General features: G+C 53.2%; 1 protein-coding gene across 4 annotated transcripts in view; it reads left to right on the top strand.

Annotated features, from left to right (window-relative positions):
- Positions 1-867: 867 nt before the first annotated feature.
- Positions 868-15814, top strand: part of Arap1 (ArfGAP with RhoGAP domain, ankyrin repeat and PH domain 1) — a 63108-nt gene continuing 48161 nt past the window's right edge. For 2 of the 4 annotated variants that reach the window (XM_052157168.1, XM_052157143.1), the window contains exon 1: positions 868-980. The gene's annotated coding sequence lies outside the window, so the exon portion shown is untranslated. Of the gene's footprint in view, positions 981-13771; positions 13849-14490; positions 14791-15814 lie in introns of those variants that run through there. The other 2 variants (XM_052157160.1, XM_052157151.1) reach the window with 2 other exon arrangements.

Below are 15814 nucleotides of genomic sequence, written 5' to 3'. Positions count from 1 at the left end.
AGAGCCTTAGTGGGCTAACAGTCAAGTGTTTTCCTGAGGAACAGTTTCAGTGAAGAGAGACCTGGACGGACAGGACCCTGTCACCCTGAACACCCAGCTCTAGGTCTGCCCATAATGGTCAGTAACTTTAAGAACACCCTGAAAATTTCAGACTCTCATTTCCTAACCTATAACCTAGGGTGATAATTTTACCCTTAAGCAAGTGTGACAATGTTTTTAAAATTAAACAGAACAAATTGCTCATCACGGGCCAGGCATGTAATAGGCTGTCTGACTAAAGGGCATTCTTCCTCCTTTCAGGGCAAAACCCCCTTGACCCATGCTGCTGAAAGCTGTTCTTCCAAATATACCCACACTTCCTATGGAGAGAGAGATACAAGTCCAGCTAAATTACGGTCTCGGACTTGGCTGTTTGCAGGGAGCCCTGGCCTCAGGACCAATGCCTGCCAAGTCTGGGGATTTCATCTGTGTGGGGAGGGAGGGAGAAGCCACGGACTCTGGTGGGACATCCCCAGCACCCTCTGCAGGGCGATGTGGTCCTGCGGACAGGAGCAGAGACTCTCTAAGAATGGTGCAGAAGAACTCCAAGAGAAGGTGCTTGTTCTACCTCCAATGGTGTGTGTGTGTGTGTGTGTGCCTCCTCTGGAGACAAGGAGATTCAAGGATCCGTGGAGTCTCAGCTGGGGCAGGGTAGACATGAGCCTCAAAGCCTTAGCTAGCTAAGGGTAAAGGAAGCGACACAAACCTGGCCGGCCGGTCTGCCTAGGGTACTCAGGATCCGGACTAGGCTGGGGGCGGGACCGGCCGGCTCCCTGCCGGGTCCCCGCCCTCACGTCCCCCGGGTGTCACGTGGGGCGGGCGGAAGCGCCGGGCGAGGTGGGCGCGCCCGGACCGCTGACGCGAGTTGGCTGCGGCCGCGTGTGACAGACGGTACCGGGACCCCGAGTCCCATCTCGTGGAGTTCTCTTCGCTCAAAACAGGTCAGTGAGGTTGCTGGGACCTCCCAATCGCCAGCCGTGGCCCGCACTGCCCCCATTCCTCAGAAGGGAATGGTGAGGCTGGGTTCAATTTTCCCGGGGTCATCTGGTGCGCGCTCTTGCCTAGGGGTGAAGTGATGTGGGGTCGCCTCTGGAGGTGGAGTCATCCAGCCAGACCCGTAGGGACAGAGAAGGTGAACTGGTGGACACCGGCTTTCAGCCATCAGCTCTTCTGCTTTCGGGCTTGCAGGCTCCGGAGTCAGTAGCGGCAGGCAGGTTGGTTTTCCCCACTTGAGAAATAAAGACTCTGACCTAGCCTACCCGGGACATTCTTACAGCCTAACAAAGCTTTAGGACTTTAGCCCTGGACCTGAGGCGTTGGTAACCTTGGGCAGATTACTTCCGTCCTCTGCACCTCCATTCCCTACCACTTAATGGGGCATGGTTTCTCTAGAGCTTACCTGGCCCAGTTGCCAGGAAAGAAGGGGTGTGTTCATTGAATGGGGTCAGGCTGGGAGTGGGTGGATGGGCCTAGAGCAGGCTTGCAGGGCAGGGGGGGGGGGGAACGCTGGGATAGGGGTGTTGGGGAGGAGGCGGGCAGGTGTTTGGACACAGATCTCCGTGGGTAGGTTTGGGTGCTGGGTGATTAGGAACCAGCCCAGTAAGTGTCTGTCTTCCCTATGTTTCTCTAAATCGGGGATCTTGGGGAAACCTTCCCTAATGCCTCGACTCAGGGTGCAAGGATTCAGGGTTGGACTTGGGGATGCCCAGGTAAGGATTTGATTGCTGCTGGATCCTGTGCTTGGAAAAGCTGTGACTGTTGGGGAAACCTAGGATCCTAGCAGCATCATTATAGGGTAGAAGAAATTCAGCAGAAGCCAGAGACAGGCGTGGACCCGGGGAGGAGAGGATGCCGGAATGAGCCTTGGTAATTAAGTAGCTGTTTGCAAAGACTGGCTGCAGGGTGAGGGCAGAACTTGTCAGCAGCAGGGATACAAGGATACCTGAGGAAAGGTGAGGGAGGTGGGTGTGGCTATAAGGTGTGGCAGGGGAGGATGTACAGAGAACTCATCTTTGGGGTTTATGCCTGGCTAGAGTTTACTCAGATCCTGGCCCAGGGACCCTGCTCTCCAGCTGACATTCGCTCACTTGAATGGGGTACAAGTGAGAGGTCCCCAGTAGGCTGCTGCTGGCTGTGAGGAGATGGACCCAACGCCCAGGCTTCGTGTGGACGTTGATGCCTCCTTACTTGACCACCACGCAGAGTTTACCACATGCCCAGAATCAGCTTCCGTGCAGGTGCTCCCTGCCCTGTTTTCTCCCCAGCCGAGTCCCTGTGTTCTATGGGACTTCGGGGTTCAGATTGCAGCGCCTTCCAGCCTGGTTTTCAGTTCCAGGTATTGGCAAGGCTCGGGACAGGTTTCCTTGGATGTCTGTGAAGATGGGGTATAAGCATCTGGAATTCTAGCACTGCTCCCAAGCCCTGTGGGACTTTGCCACTCTGTCCTTTTCAACTTCTGCATCTGAGGGTTGGGATGATTAGCCTGGCTCTGTGGTCCAAGGACGGACTACTAAAGCAAGAGTCAGGCCAGTGTGAATCCAAATCCTGCCCAGAATCTGAGTGAAGGAAAGGCAGACCCAGAGGAAAGGGCAGTGGGGAGCGGGACGCAGAGGACTGGCTAGCGGCAGGCAGGGCAGGCGCAGCGATCCAGGCCCAGGACCTGTGTCTAGCATTCTCTAGGGCTTCTCCCTCCCCACTCCACTCTTGGCTGAGCTCAAAGCCAGCCGCCAATGCCCAAACAAGTGGCCTCTGTTCCTAGGGGAGGGGGATGGGAGGCAGGCCCCAGGCTCTGGGCCTGCCTGTCCAGCACTGACCCTGCCCCCCCTTTTGCTGCGGTCTTAACTCTTGGAAGCCTGAACTGGGTACTGGGTACTGGGCTGTCTGAGGGCTGGTACTTCTTGTCCTACAACTGTCCTGTCCACCTTGCCTCAGGTCTCTGGGCTCTGTCTCTTTCAGAGGGAACTGATAGGATGTCCTTCTCTGTCTCTGTCTCTGTCTCTCTCTCTCAGATTTTATTATTATATGTAAGTACAACACTGTAGCTGTCTTCAGACACAGCAGAAGAGGGCATCAGATCTCATTAGGGATAATTGTGAGCCACCATGTGGTTGCTGGGATTTTAATTCAGGACCTTTGGAAGAGCAGTCAGTGCTCTTAACCACTGAGCCATCTTTCCAGTCTAGGATGTCCTTCTCAGAGGAGCATGTATGTGGGGTATGGGTGAGAGTCAGCTCCTCTCAACTCCTTTCCAGTCCATGAGGTTAGAATTAGTCCCTCCATAGATAGCATGAGGTCGTTGTGTTTTAGAGAGAGGTTCTGTGCTCAGAATGACTACCAGGTGTCTGATAGTAAAGATGGGTTGCAGGGTCCCCTGCAATGCAGTCTTCACAGAGCTCACATTTTACAGCTGACTTCACACCAGGACCCTCTCCTCAGTTCTGACAGAGTACATAACTTCTTGTCAACCTATCTTTCCCCCGAGCCAGGCCCCCAGACCTGTACATTCCAATTGGGACTCTGGGGGGGGGGGCAGTCCCTGTCCCTCCTGACAGAAATCAGGAGTGGTGAGGAGTCATAGCTCAGGGCTCATTGTCCACAGCTTTCCTGTGGAATATCTCCCCACCTCTCTCATTTTTTTTGATCAGAGGTCAGAAAGAAAAGCCTGTTGCATAAGATTCCCGAGTCAAGTATGGTGCGCACGCCTTTAATCCTAACACTCAGGCAGCAGAGGCAGGTAGACCTCTGAGTTTGAGGCCAGCTTTGGTCTAGAGGGAGTTCAAGGAAAGCCAGGACTACACAGAGAAACCTTGCCTAGAAAAGGAAAGGGGAAAAAAAAGATTTCATCCATAGATCACTGGGATAGAAGGACTTGGAGGGACGTGGAGTTAAGTGACTACTTCAATAACATAAATATTTTATCTAGTATAATAGTTATTATCTGAGTATACTCATAACAGCAGTAGAAGCTGCTATTTCTTAGCTATTCCCATTTTATAGGTCAGCTAAGTGAGGCCAAGAGGCAAAGTGATTTCCTAGGGACCAGACCTTTCTTAGACTAGTGGAGACATTGCATTTTTTGTTACTTAGAATGAGACTCTTGAGCACAGGGAAATCTTTTGCAGATTCTACCTCAGCCCTGCCCTAGATATTCCCAACTGCAATAACTGGCCGATTGGGGGACTGCTTAGTCCCTGACATTGGTGGTGATCCATCTGGGGAAAAGATTAATTTTCTCCCTGTCCCCCTGGCTTTCACAGACCCTCTTTTACTGCTGAGGAAGCCAAGGTCTGTAGATGGTCAGCATCTCGGAGACAAAAGCGGGGCCAGGAGTCCAGGCTGGGGCTGTACATGTGCTTTCCTCCCTGCCTGGGGCCAGGGGGGCTCTGAAACCCCGAGCTCTGTGCAGAGACTGCCCACTGCCTTATCACAGGGCTCAGGTCTGTGTCCTCAACAAACCAGGAGCCAGCTCCTCTTAGGGGCCCTGGTATCGCTGCCATGTAGGGTATTGGTGACTGAACAAACCTGGGAAGGTTTCCAGAGTCAAGAGACCAAGACACAGAGGCCACCTGAGGTCACGTGCATTAGGCTTAGGGCTCCGGTGGCCAGGGGGGGTGCAGGGATTGGAGATCTATTTTGTACCCCCGCCCCATGTATCTAATCTTCTTTTCCCTCATTTTCGTTTTGTGAGGACCTCTCAGGGTCATTCCTTTGTCGTCATCTGAGGGTAGAGAGCCGGAGCCACATCTGGAACCTTAGTGGCCCAGGACTCCGGGGGAGTCTTGTCTGGCCAGCCAGGTGGGGCCAGGCCAGGCTGCAGTAGGTGGCTGCATCCCTGGGACAGGACACTCTAGGGTTGAAATGTTCTTGCTCCGTAGCCTCCTGGGTGCCAGGCTCTCCCCCACTGGCATCCATTTCTCCAGACAGTCTTTTCTTTCCTCCTCTTCCCAGGTCTGCCTGTCCCGTATGTGGACAGCACCAGAGAGAAACCAATGGGACAGTCCAGGAGTTGATTGAGTGATAGTGGCGGGAAGGGAGGCCCCACCCATCACCACACGGTCCCTCGACCCACATTAGCTGACTATAAGCTGACTGTAAGATTCTGAGTTTGCCATGCAAAGCATTGGAGACGGGAGGGGTTGGTTTCTGCAGGTGTTCCCAGCTTTTAAATGTTAATGTCCTAGGGGCCTACAAAGCTTGGATTTGGAGTGGGTCTCCTTGAAGTGAAGCTAAACACTCTGCCACCCTTGTCGGCCACATTGCCATCAGACTGTGGCTTACAGACCATTGTGGGTTACCCGGTGACTTTGATTCCCTGCCGGCCACCAGGCTCGAGCGATCACATATGCTCTGCTCTCCTGCTTCTCTTTCTACAAATCCACAGGGCCCAGGGGTAGCACCTGGTCCAGCAGCCTTGTAATGGAGAGTCTTGGGACTTGGGGCGGCTGGGACCATGGACTGAGTTCATGAAAGACAAGCCCCGTGTACGGGAGGGTGCAGCTGAGGAGGAACCCAGCCTCAGGGCTGGCAGGATCATAGAACAAGGTCAAGAAATGCTCCATGGACATCAGAAATAGCAGATGTGGCTCGGCAGACCCAGATCAAGTCTGCAAAGGATCAGGGTCAGGCTGGAGGACCCTACAGAGAGGGGTGGTGGGCAGAGGCTTGAGTCAAGGAGGCTGAGGAGACTTATGATACCTTCGGGTACAGGAAGCTGTCTAGTGCCCTTAGGTTTTTACCACACCAGCTATGTGTCACTTGGGCTCTGCCCTTGTAGAAGGGGAGCTGTTCCTTACAGTATGTGCGATGCTTCCCAGAAGGCTCCCTGCCCGGGAGGCTCCTTGATAGGGGCTGGGGTATACCTACCAGTCCCTCCTATGCCATTCCCTCTGTGGAGAGTCCCTGAGATTGGATTCAGCATTTCATGTCCCAGGACTTGGGACAGGTGGAGCCCCCTCTGTACCCACAGTATGTGAGCTAGGCTAGGCTTTCAAATCTCCAAGTGTCAGCTCTCGGTCTCCTTAGTGAGGACCTTCATTGGGCTGTGGGTAGTTTCATAACTAAAATGCAATGATTTCTCGCCCCCCTCAAGACCCCAGACCTGAGGGGCAGAACCTGGAACAGATACTTTACCAGAGAGCGGGTCCCTCTTGCTTGGTGAGGAGGGGCCAGAGTATTAGCTAAGGTCTACCTTTACCATCAGGTGCCCCCAACACCTGCTGCCTCTTCCTCTGCCCTAAAGATGACTCACTAAACCTAGGGCGTCTGAACATCCAGGGACCTGATCGGGACACTGACCTGCCTGTACTGCTTGTGGCCTGAAAACCCACATTTTCAGGTCTGAAGAGATAGATAGCTCAGTGGATTAGAGCACAGGCTGCTTTTCCAGATGATCCAGGTCCAATTCTCAGCACTCAACTGACAGCTCACAACTGTCTCTAACAGGTCCAGGGGATCTGATGCCTTCTTCAGGCACAAGGCACGCATGTGGTGTAGAGACATACATACAAGAAAAACACCTGTAATATAAAATAAAATGAAAGTAAAACCCACATTTTGGCCTAGGGTTGATCCAGCACCCATTAGGTTCTGGGTTCAATCCCCAGGATAGCAAAAGCTGAGTATGGTGGTATTTCTGTAATCCCAGCACTTAGGAGGTAGAATCAGGAGATTCAGAAGTTTAAGGCTGGGATGAGGAGATGGATTGGGAGATAAAAGACTTGCTATGCCAGTGGAGGGACCAGATATCATATCACCAGAGCCTCGGACCGTAGTACATTCATCTGTAATTCCTTCACTCCCATGGGAGGATGGGAGGCAGAGACAGAGGAGTCCAGAAGCTTGGGGGCTAGCCTGGTCTATGTAGCAGAGAGCAACCAGCGCAAGCAAGGAGGAAGATGAAGACCCGCATCAGAGGTCGCCCTGGTCAAGCTCTTGCTCTCCCTGGGCCTCACTTCTCTTCTGGAAATGGGAAGATTTGGATGAGGCACTGCCCAGTGTGTTAGGAGCAGGTGGTTGGGGCCCGGTAGTGCTGGGAAGTCAGGGCAGGAGGTGGAATTGTGTCAGGTGCAGTAGAATAAAAAATCCCCATGCTGGAAAGGCCGCTGACCTGCAGTTCCTGCTTCATGTGTCAACCAGGAAATGGCCACCCAGTTATCAGCTGTTTACTATGTGCCACCTTTGAGACACAGTAGAATCAGACCTGGCCGTGTCTGGGTTGGATTGAGAGGAAGCACGTGATCCAACTGTGACCTGGGAGTCTGAGACTGTCCTTTGGAGCAGGCTGGAAAGGCTGGGTGGAGAAGAATCCAGGCAGAGGGAATTGTTTAAGCCCAGGCCTGGAAGGTGGTGTGGCTATGAAGGAAACAGGGCCAGTGTCTGAGCTCCCTGGACAGTGAACAGTGCGGAGCGGAGGCAGACGGGGAGAGACGTGTGCGCTGTGTGAGAAGGGTGGCCCAGCTCAGATTCCTGGGAGCCAGGTGTCAGCTGCTCCAGGGCCCTGTTAGGCTGAGGGGCAGCATAGGTGGTGTGTCTCCTCTGTGTAGCCTCCCCAGAAGTGTTTGTGGGACTATCCGGCAGGAAGTGGCTGGGCCAGCCTCACTTGGGAAGACAGCTACAGAGGATTCCAGAGGACCCCAGAACCTCATGTCTGAGGATTCCTAGACTTCTGCTGTGAACTCTACAGGTGCCTTGCCCAGCTCTGCTGTGTCACTGTGTCACCGTGTGTGTCACCGGGTGACCGCTGTGCTTAGTCTAGCCATCTGCAGATCCTGTCCTGCCCACGCTGACCCACTGTGTGCGGTGTGTCTGCATTCTGGAGGCTGAGGGAGGATGGCTGCTGTCAGTTCTATACCAGCCCAGGATAAACAACAAACACAGAAACAAAAACAAAACAACAGCCCCCCTGAAAACACCCTAAACACCTCCTCCCTCTGTGCCCACCCCCAAAGAAAGACAATGAAAAACCTCATAGCCCAGAAGGCAAGAACACGATGTCAGAGTAGCTGAGGATTCCCAGGGGGCTGGAGCGGAAGCTCGGAGGGTAAAGTGCTTTGGTGGCTTTCATGCAGCCCAGAGTTCAGCTCTCCAGCACCCGTGTGAGGAGCAGGGCACAGTGCTGGAACGAACGCCAGCGCTGGGAGCCTGGAGACAAGCGACTCCCCGCAGCGCAGTGCAGTCAGTCTAGCCAAATCGGTGAGCTTCAGCGCCAATGAGAGACCCTGTCTCAAAAACTAAGGTGGAGGATGATTGAGAAAGCCACTTGGCATAACTCCCTGGCCTCTGCATGCGTATGCTGTGTGCACACGCGTGCAAGTGTGGGCATGTGCACACTTGAATGTGTGTGTGTGTGTGTGCACACGGATACACACATAAGTACACAAAAAAAGGAAAGCAAGTGAATCCTCAAGTCTCACAGCAGTAGGAGCCCCTCTGTCACTGAGTGTTCTGTGTCTCTTCTGGCCACAGTATGGACAGTATAGATGAGTGTCTTTTTAAAAAATCAATCAATCAATCACTCAATGAATTAATTACTTGATTGGTTTTTCGAGACAGGGTTTCTCTGTGTAGCCCTGGCTATCCTGGAATTCACTCTGTAGGTCAGGCTGTCCTGGGACTCAGATCTGCCTACCTCTACCTCCAGAGTGTGGGGATCAAAGGCGTGTCACCACTGCCCTGTCTTAGAGTATCTTTGGGTCTAGGCCTTGCAGAGCCCACACTCCCCTCTTTCTCTCTTTCCTTCCTGTGTCCTCCTTCGGCCACCAGCCTCCGGTCCTGGCTTTGGGTCACCCTGAGTGAGCTACCTCCCCTTCCTGAAGCTCACTTTAGTCATCTGTGGCATTGGTTACACCAGCTGCCTCTAGGATGTGAGGGTTGTGGGTAGGGTGTGCAGTGTGGTGGTGGTGGGTTTCTTGTTGGACAGTGTGGACTCAGTTCAGTCTTTGAGTGCTCTATGCAGGAAGGTTAAACCTCCCTCCCCCTCCCCACACATACACAGGCCCTGCTTAGCAGGAACCTGAGAGGGGAGGTAGAACGAGGAGGAATCCTCCTTCTTTTGTCCAGTTGTAGCCTGGGGCAAGTGGAGGTGACTTGTTGCATGGGGCCAACTTGCCGGGCTGCTCCCCCCCACGGCTCTCTCTCCTCTCTCTCTCCCCTCTCTCTCCCACGGCTCTCTTCCACTCCCAGCCCCCCCCCCCAGCAGCCACCTGGCCAGCAGACTGGCCTCTTCAGCAGTCAGCAGGGCTGCTTTCACTTTCACGAGCCAGCAGCAAGGGACCTGCCTACTACTGTCTTCCTCCTCTCCATCCCGGGGGACTTCTAAGGAAATGGGGGGGTTGCCTCTATTTCCTGGGGTCACTAGTTCTGAGGACAGAGAGCCAGAGTCCCTTCCTCATGGGCAGGAGCTTTCGGCTTCCCACTTTCTCTCTCCCCTCTCCAGCCAGCCAGTGCTGGCCTTCAGCCTCCAAGTATGTGGTGAGGGTCCTATCAGCCTCCGGTGACCCTGGATTGTCCCTTCCTGCTGCCTGTGATCCTGTGGTCAGCCCTGTGCCCTCTCTCCCTCCTGTGGTCAGCAGCTTCCTGTTTCTACCCCATTTAGACTCTCGTCCCCTGGGTGGAGGGTGCTGCCGCAGGAGGATCTTCCTGGAACCATGCTGTGGCACCTCGGGCAGTGTTTGCCCTTGTAGGGGCAAGAAGTCTCAGTCCCCAGGAAGGCACCACAACAGGGGCAGGGGCCTAGGCCAACGCTCAGCTGTCCACTGTGGCACCAGGGCCACCTTGGTGTACACAGATGGAGAGAGCTGGAGGAGGGGGGGTTGGCACCATGGCTGTGTAGAGGCAGTTAGGGGACCTGCCTGGTACCTGTAGGGGAGAGAAAGACAAGGAATGGATTCGGATAGGGTCCACCCAAGGGCTGAGGCTGAGGCTCTTGTAGATTCGTCCTTGGCTCATGGGTGTGTGTGTGTGTGTGTGTGTGTGTGTGTGTGTGTGATGGGGTTGGGGTGCCAGGGGCTGGGTTCCATCTCTAGCAAAAACATAAAGGCCTGGGAGAATATTGAGGGGGGCATGAGTTAGAGGTGCGCCTGTAGGGAATGGCAGGGCAGGCGCGGGCCCATTGAGGGGGTTCCTATTGGGGTATGAGAGGAACTTTTTGTAAGTTTGTAGCACTTTGTCACTTGGGCTAAAACCAACCCTTTGACTTTCAGCTTTCTTGATTTGCAAGTGAGGGACTAAAGAGAGTCACACCTTCTCCCTGTGTGACCTCCTTCTAGGGTGGAGCCTGGCCATGAGTGGGCCCTGGATGAGGTGTGAGGCTGTGATGGGTCAGATGCTGTCTCAGGGGACAAAGCAAGGGCCCCTAAGTCTAGTGTTTACTAACGGGTGCTTCCTTGTGGAGACTTAGCAGACCCAGCCTGCTGTTTGGGATGGAGTGGGAGAGGCCATGAGTCTCCTTCTCTAGGCCAGATGGCCCAGGACTATAGAACTTTCATATGTGATAGTTCCGCTAGTAATCTATATATATATTGCTGGGTGTGGTGGCTCACTTCTGTAATTCCAATACTCAGGAAGCAAAGGCAGGAGAATTGTTACAAGTTTGGGATCAGCATGCAAACATCGAATTCCAGGCCAGCCAGGGTCGTTTTATATAGGAGGACCTGTCTCAAAATAACAACTTAGGGGCTGGAGAAATGGCTCAGTGGTTAAGACCATTGGCTATTCTTCCAGAGGACACCGGTTCAATTCTCAGTACCCACAATGGCAGCTTGCCACTGTCTGTAACGTCACTTCTAAGAGACCTAACACCCTCACACAGACATACATGCAGGCAAAGCACCAATTAATACTCATAAAATTAAATAATAACAAGATAACAGCAAACATTAAAACAAACACAAACCAAATCTATGTTATACTTAAAATCACAAGAATGAGGCCACCTTGTGTTTGGGTCTGAGAACAAGCAATATATAGAGATTCTCATTTTGTGTTTTACTTTAAATCTATCTCTTTACTTATTATGGTGTGTGCACATATATGATGACATGTGGGGAGGCACCGCAGAGCGCATGTGAAAGTCGGAGGACAGCGTCACAGAATCCATTCTCTCTTTCCTTGTTTACATGTGTTCCAGGACAGCGTCACAGAGTCCATTCTCTCTTTCCTTGTTTACATGTGTTCCAGGGATGAAACTCACGTCACCAGGCTTTGTGTGACAAGCACCTTTACCTGCTGAGCCATCTTGCCGATCCATGGATTTCTACTTTAAAAATATTATTTTTGAAGTTTTGTGTGTGTGTGTGTGTGTGTGTGTGTGTGTATGCGGGGGGGGGGGGGGGGAGAGAGAGAGAGAGAGAGAGAGAGAGAGAGAGAGAACGTGTCAGAGACAACCCCGAGTGTCATCCCTTCTTTGAAGTTGTGTGTGTGTGAGTGTGTGAGTGTGTATGTGAGTGTGTGTGTGAGTATACAGGATTATGTGAGGGTTCAGAGACAACCGGAGTGTCATCCCCTCTTTGTTGTTCACCACTGCATACACCAGGCTAGCTTCTGGTTTTCCTGTCTGCCTCGCATCTTGCCGGAGCTTGCTGGGATTTCAGGTGCATGCTCCTGCTATACTTAGCTTTACATGGGTTTGGAGGATTTGAACTCAGGTCTTGCACTTACGTGATAAGTGCTTTACCCACCAAGCCATCTTCCCAACCCTCTTTCTTTGTTTATTTTTGAGACAAGGTAGCTGAGACTGGACTCTAGCTCAGGCTGGCCTCTTAACTCTTGATTCTCCAGACTCAGTTTACAGAGTACTTGGTCACCATGCTGCTCCCTGAACTCAGTTCTGGTGATTTAAAATACATCATGGTTGGGCATGTAATTCTCCTGGTAGGATGATTGCCTGGCATGAGTGATGTCCAGGGTTTAATTTTCAGCTCCCTGTAAACTGGGTATGGTGGTGTATGGTTGTGATCCAACACTCAGGTGGTAGAGACAGGATTTGAAGTTCAAGGTAACACAATGAGTTTGAGACCATCCTGGGATACACAGGATTCTGTATAAAAAGAAAAAAAAAGTCACCTTCCTCTTGCTTCCCTCCTAATGGGGATCGAAGCAAAGGCCTTAATGTGCCAGGCAATGCGCTACCTCTAAGGTCATCTCCAGTCTCCAATCTAATAATAGAAGTGGTATTTAAAACTTTAAACACCACAGGCATGTGATTTATAGAAACTCTTTCAGGATATAGCTTGTGTAGCTCAGAGGAAGAGCATTTGCCTAATATGTGGGAGTGCCTGGGTTCCAATCCCAGCAGTACTCAGACGTATACATACACACAAGCTGACCAGGGACTGTCTGCTATCCTTTTGTCATTAGCACCCCCTGTTTGTTAATAAAACTGTGGGTTAGCATTTTATTAGGGTCATGCTATACAGAGCTTGTTCAAGCCAGGCGGTGGTGGCACACACCTTTAATCCCAGCACTCTGGGAGCCAGGGAGAGTCAGAGGCAAGTGGATCTCTGAGTTTGAGGCCAGCCTTGTCTACAGAGCAAGGCCTAGGACAGCCAAGGCTATACAAAGAAACCTTTTCTTGAAAAACCAAAAAGGGTGCAAGAAAGGTGGTTAAAATGCTGTGCTCTTTGCCAGTTCCTCTATGTCTGGATGCCCGTGCTTTGTGCTGTCTCGGATTCCTGATGGAGGGTCGTGGTGAAAGCCAGGAGAGACAGGCTTGATTCCCCAGGCTGTCCTCTGCAGGCTGAGCTGCATCCTATTGTGGGGTTCTGGGGGAAGAGGCACCTTTTCCCAATTTGTTTAAGGGCCCCACCTGGCTTAGGAACAGCAGTTCATTTAGAGAGGGGAGCATTGGGGAGCTGTGGGGAGTTCTATGTGGGATGGAGTGTGGGGTACCTGAGTTATAGGCTGGTGTGTGTGTGTGTGTGTGTGTGTGTGTGTGTGTGTGTGTGTGTGCAAGTTCCATCTAGCACAGGTGTCTGGAACAAAGCCCGCTAGAGAACATCCCTGGAGCTGGGGTGACAGACTCATTGGTGACAGAAACCTGAGAAAATTAGGTACTGGGACCTGGCGATAAGCCCAAATACCGAGTCCAGTCAGGACCAGCCACGGCCTTAGGACTGGGACAGGAAGTGACTGCCTGAACTGAGGAGGAGTAAGCAGAAGATGAAAGTCTGGCCTATGCTGTGCATGAGGTGACGTGTCACAGTCATCTGGGTTCCTGGCTCTGTGGGCAGAGACCTCACTTTGTAGAGGGAAAATGTGGCCTAAGGTGGGATGGGTGTGCCCAGGGTTTTAGGCAGGCGGGAGAGCCAGGTGGATTGGGATTGCCTTGCAGCCCGGGTGGAGATGGGGACCAGCTTGGGGCCTAGGTTTATTCATGTAGGCCTGGGAAGCACAGCCATACTCAGGACCCCCTGGAAAACAGGCCGCACCCCTAATGGGATAAACCGACTGCTCTGAGAGCCAGGAGAGTGAGTCAGTAGGGCAGACATAGCTGGGAGTAGTGCAGGAAGCCTATATAAGACCTGCATGCTGCAGCCTACAGTCCATAAGAGAAAGGAAGTCACTTTTTTGGTCTCGGGGTCTACTATGCCATGCCCCTTCCCCTTGCCCTTGCTGCCTTGGTTCTGAGGGAGTTAGCTTCGTAGAGTTGGGGGGTCACTTCTGCACCCTCTGAGCTGGGAGCCCAGCCCCCCACCTAGTTCCTCATAGCTACAGGAAGTATCTCCAAGGCTTCTTGCCTGCTAGTGGAGGCTCACAGGGTCCTGTGGACGCACATGGGAGCTGCAGGAGCCTAGGATGGTGACCATGTCACAGGTATTACCTGGTTCCTTGGCCCAGGCACCTGTGGGGTGTGTGCTGGGCATAGTGGGGTTTTAGGGAAGTTGTATGGGACTCTTGGGCAGTTGTGCGGCGGGGGGGGGTTCCGGGGCAGTGCTGTGCGCTTGAGCTGTGGATGGGAACATGGGTTCTACTGGCTGGCAGGGCAGCTCTGCCCAGCAGCTGCCAGTGAGTCGAAGGCCTGAGTTTGGGAGGTGGTTCAGGTGTGCTTGTATGGTGCTGTGGTGTGTGGTTTGTAGATCCAGGTAGGTGTGTGGTTGTGGGTTTTGTGAAGGTAGATCTGAGGGGTTTCCTGAGGGCTAGATACTGGAGTACCTGTCCAGCTGCCTGGCTCAGGAAACTTGCAATCCTGGGGCAGGGGTGGGACTGTGTAAGAAGCCAAGGAAAAGAGAGCGAAGGCCACAGGTAGGCCCGGGGCTGCCTTCTCCTTCCTCTCTCTAGGGCTGGGTCTTTCCTTGAACTTGGAGCAGAATCCTGTAAAGGGAAGACCTCAAGGGAGACCACCTAGGCACGGGGCCTCGAAAGCTCAGTGGGAAGAGCCTCCAGAGCTCGGTGGGAGGAGCCTCCAGAGCTCGGTGGGAGGAGCCAGGACCTTCAGGATTGCTCTGAGTCAGTGTCTGTCTGTGTAAATGCGAATGCAAAGAAGACAAGGGGAGGCCTCCAGAGAGGCACACCCTCAGGGCCAGCAGGTTCTCAAGTGACCTCGCAAGCTGCGGCCCACACCTCTGGGGTAGCCTGCCTTCCTTCCCTGCGGGACTTTCTCATCTCCAGCGTACTCGATCCTTTGCTGTGCGCTGTGTCCGGAGCCTTGTACATTCAGTTCCCGTTGTGTGGAACAGTGTCCTTCCTGTCTCCACCCGTCGAGGCCCAGGGAGGCAGCCTGTTCTCCAAAGACTCGGGGCTACAGCAGGGGACTTGGTGAGTGTCCATCTTACCCAGATGCCATGGGGCCCCCTGTCTTAGACTCATTGTAAGAGCTGAGGGGACATAGATGGGAATCTGGGAGGGGCTGAGCAGATGTGACGTTTGGGAGAGGAAAAGAAGCCGAGGCTGCGGCTACCTTGCTGGCTTGGTGAAGCTCCTGTCACTGGTCAATAGCAGTAGGCATACCATGCAGGAAATGTTGAGCAGGGCCAGAAATGGGCAGTGGGTTCAAATTCTGGACTGGGCTGATAAAGTCCTTGAAAGGGTGAAAGCTTTGGCTCCAGCAAGAAGGAGTCAAGCTGGACCTGAGGGAAGACTGGCTGGCAAGGATTAGAGATTTCACATGACTCTTCCTTCTAAAGTGGGACTGAAGGCCCTGAGCCCTTGGAGAGACAGACTCAGGACATTACAGAAGATGCTGAAGGCAGGACACAAGTGGATCCTCACAAACGGAGCGACCAAGGAGAGCAGGCAGAAACATGGAGGCCAATGGGCAGTCTTGGAGGACTTTCTGGAGGAGGTGGCTTGGAGTGGGGCCGGGGTGGTTGATATACTCATTGTCAGCTGACTCTCTGAGGGGGCTTCCCTATGTCAGGCTTGTGCCGATGAAGGAAATGACACAGGAGTTGTGGATGGGGCCAGGGCTTGGGGTATGTCATCGAGCATTTGGGCAAGTCACTTCCTCTCTGTGGTGTTTTATTTCTTCATCCATAAGAGGCAGGGCCAGACTACAGCAAATGAGCGGCTGGAGAGCCCTGGGGGACAGGGAGCCCAGTCAGTTGTGGCAGTTGGTGGGTCTGGCTGAGCAATACTGAAGGAAGAGCAGGGTGGGGTGTGGGCAGCTACACAAGCCTGGCTGGCTGGGGTACCCCTCACCTGGCTACAGTGCTGTTAGCTGAGGATACTTCCTCAGCTGGGTTTCTGCCTCCCAGAGAGGGAGAGCAGACCCCGGATGCTGAGGAGCCCCGTCCTCGAGGCATGTGATGCTCTGGCGCCTGCCGTTTAAAGAGAGAAAGCC

Source organism: Apodemus sylvaticus, chromosome 1 (assembly GCF_947179515.1).
Source record: "Apodemus sylvaticus chromosome 1, mApoSyl1.1, whole genome shotgun sequence".
Classification (NCBI taxonomy): domain Eukaryota; kingdom Metazoa; phylum Chordata; class Mammalia; order Rodentia; family Muridae; genus Apodemus; species Apodemus sylvaticus.
This window is presented reverse-complemented; position numbering and strand designations above follow the sequence as displayed.